General features: G+C 33.2%; 1 long non-coding RNA gene across 1 annotated transcript; it reads left to right on the plus strand.

Moving 5' to 3' along the window:
- Positions 1-241: 241 nt before the first annotated feature.
- LOC145116576 (uncharacterized) lies at positions 242-1,389 on the plus strand. The gene is made up of 2 exons (XR_013712196.1): positions 242-644; positions 1,040-1,389. It is a non-coding gene; the product is annotated as an uncharacterized LOC145116576 (long non-coding RNA).
- Positions 1,390-3,178: the final 1,789 nt, after the last annotated feature.

The raw sequence follows: 3,178 nt of genomic DNA on the forward strand, positions 1-3,178 counted from the left end.
ACATAGCTACTATGAGCACATCTGTGCCACACTTCATAAGCAAGAAGCATGATTATATAGCAATGTTTGATTGGTCAACTAATTGTGAAAGTCTTAAACATATACAGCTAAGAGCGTAGAGTTGCACTACTAGAAAACAGGCTATACAGTACACCCACATCTAATACGGTTGTAAATAAAAACGGTATTAGAAAGGGCTAAATAAATATAATACGCCCAATTACAACATCTAATACGGTTAATGAGTTGTACTAGAAACAAGATCAAATACCTAAATAAAATACGCCCCATTTTGAAATAAAGTACAACTCAATACCTAAATTGAATACGCTGAACAAGTACTCAGCTTCCTCCTCCCACACTTCTCCTCCCAACCGAACACCTTAACACCACCCTTCCTCCATCTCTACACCACTAATCAGTCCTTCATCTCTATCTCCCCTGTCGCAACACCATCATCACCGGCCAGCCTGGCCTCGCACCTCCAATAATTCAACCAACCCACCACCGGACCATCATCATCATACGGCAAGAGCTTTGATTTCTATTTTTGCAACAGACAAACACAGGCAGAAATACAAAGGAACTACAACTGTTTCACGATGGATAAGGGAGCGTCTGTGATCGAGATGCAAAATCAAATGGTAGGATCTCTATTTTGAAAACTTATTGTTTAATTTTAACCAGATGACCTTGGAATCTTAAAAATCAAACACCCTCTTGTTAAAATCAATTGTAATTAACATGAACATTGGAATGACAAATACTACCTGACAGTCCTTGAGTACTAAGTTCATACCAATCAATTTCAATATATCAACTTCTTACTCACAGAGACCACATTCCCTTTTTTAATTCTTGCCCCCATTGACATGTGAAAACTTGTAGAAGTCAGCTCATTGTTGGCCAGTTTATCCAATATCAAACTTTCCTAGTGTAATGCCACTAATGGATTCATTAAAAATGTCTTGAGTTGAGTGTTGATCAAATGACCAAAATGCCCTTTCATTCATGGTTTGGTTTGCTCACTTTCTTTCAGGTACATCAAAGAAGGATTAGAGAATTAAAAAGGACAATATGGTCATTTTGGCATATCTTCCTTTGAGGATTCCGGATCAACAGTCTCAAAAAATTCTTATAGTAATTTTGATAGAATTTTGAGTCATGGAGTAGTTCAGCATCACCATTTGTTACTTAATCAGGGGTAAATATGTCATTACATACCAGATCTTTCATACAAATGAATGTTGTTTGGATATAGTCATTTTACTTTTGGTCATGTTGGTTACTACTGATGGTGGAATTTGGATACAGATCAACATTTATTACAACTTTTGCATGTTGTATTTTGCATCAAGATTAATGTGAATTATGTGACACTTTTATGAACTCAAATTCCCTCAAGATAAAAATAACACCACAAACTGCTGGGATAACAATTCTTCTGGGATTAATGAACGAAAACACACAAATTACAAGAGAATGATAAAAAAGAACGAAATAGTAATAGCAATTCGATGGAATCAGTCTTTGGTAATGATGGAATCAGGGAAGAAATGGAATGGAATAACTCATTCCATTACCTTTTCCATTCCATCCTCCAAAAAAATAAATCTTGACATGAGCTGAAATTTCAGATTGTGATGTCAGTGAGCTCCCTTGGTCCTAGATTACCAACACATCACAATGCAGATAGTTACTTGTGTAATAAAGTAACAAACAATTTTATTAATTAGTAACAAAGTTTCACAATTGTTCCGTTATTGTGAATTTTTTGTTGTAGTGATTATAGTATCAATGTCTTCTTGGCCTTTATTGACATTGTTTTAACTGAATAGGAAGTGGAAAAAAAGAAATTATTTGATCTTCAAGATTACCTCTTCCAAAATTCTTGCTTTCAGGATCCATTGAGCAGTGTCATGTATGAGGACATACCATTATCACCTAAGAATTGATAGCAAGAATCATAAATGGTCTTCAATATGAAATTCAAGAACAAATATGTAGACCATTGAAAAAGCAAAAATTATGAGGCATTATCTTTTGGCATTCATAGTTTCATGCAGTATGTCCATACCAATGCATTAATTCTTCAGTGACTATTGCAGAAACTAAATATATTATTATCAATACTTTATGCATCATTTTCTTGGATCTGTAATTATGTAGCTAAGTTAACAATGTTAGTAAGTCACACATGGCTAAATATAATAGGGCATGAATTGATTACAAGATATATTCATATGTTGGCCCCACTATAAAGAAACTTTACAAGCCAAGCTTCTTAAATTGCTTAGATTGGTGTGTCATTCTGTCAACCAGCTACTTGTAAATCATAAGACTAGACATGTAAGAACAGAAAACAAAACAGAACAGGAAGGAAAGAAGGAAAGAAAACTGCACAGCAAGCAACTGGTGATAACAGGGGAAGAGAAAAACGGGATTTTTTGATTTTGCTTGGTGGAAAAGAAAACTTTTATTGCTGAAAAAACTTTGATTTTACTGGTGATAACGTAGCATATTTATAATAAAAGAAAAAAGAGTTTAAGTCATACTCTAAAACTGGGAAACAAACATAATAAAAGCAATTTTCCTAAAATGCCCCTGTGGGCTTTTTCCTGAATTACGCCAACAAAACACACAAAATTGCTCAGAGTAAATGAACCAAATACATATCACGTATGCAAATATCATAAACTTATGTCACAACATGACAACATTATCAGCCAATGAATTGGTAGCTTTTTTTGCCTTTTTGGTAATCAATTTGCTTGCTTATGCTACATCAGAATTGGACATGTTTTCTTGGAATAATCAAGCCCATTAAATTTTGAGTCCATGCCATGGTTCATGAAGATACTTGAGAATTAGACATGTTTTCTTGCGAATAATAATAATGAGAAATTATAAACATGGTTATGTTTAAAGTTATATAGAAAACTAAGAATATTTTGTGGGGGGTTTCTTAAGTTTAAATTAATTACTAAACTATTATAGAAAAAAAATCACAATAAACATGAAAAAACAAAATAATTATACACTCGAAATAAAAGTCGTGGGTTTTTATTGTCTGGAATAAAATTTCCGTAAAAATAAGGAGACCATTTGAGCTCCTTGAAGAAAAAAAAAGATTTACTAATACAAAAGAAAAAAAGGGTAAAAAGAATTTGCAAACTTA

Source organism: Lactuca virosa, chromosome 5 (assembly GCF_052849685.1).
Source record: "Lactuca virosa cultivar CGN04683 chromosome 5, Lactuca_virosa_CGN04683_v6, whole genome shotgun sequence".
Taxonomy (NCBI): Eukaryota; Viridiplantae; Streptophyta; class Magnoliopsida; order Asterales; family Asteraceae; genus Lactuca; species Lactuca virosa.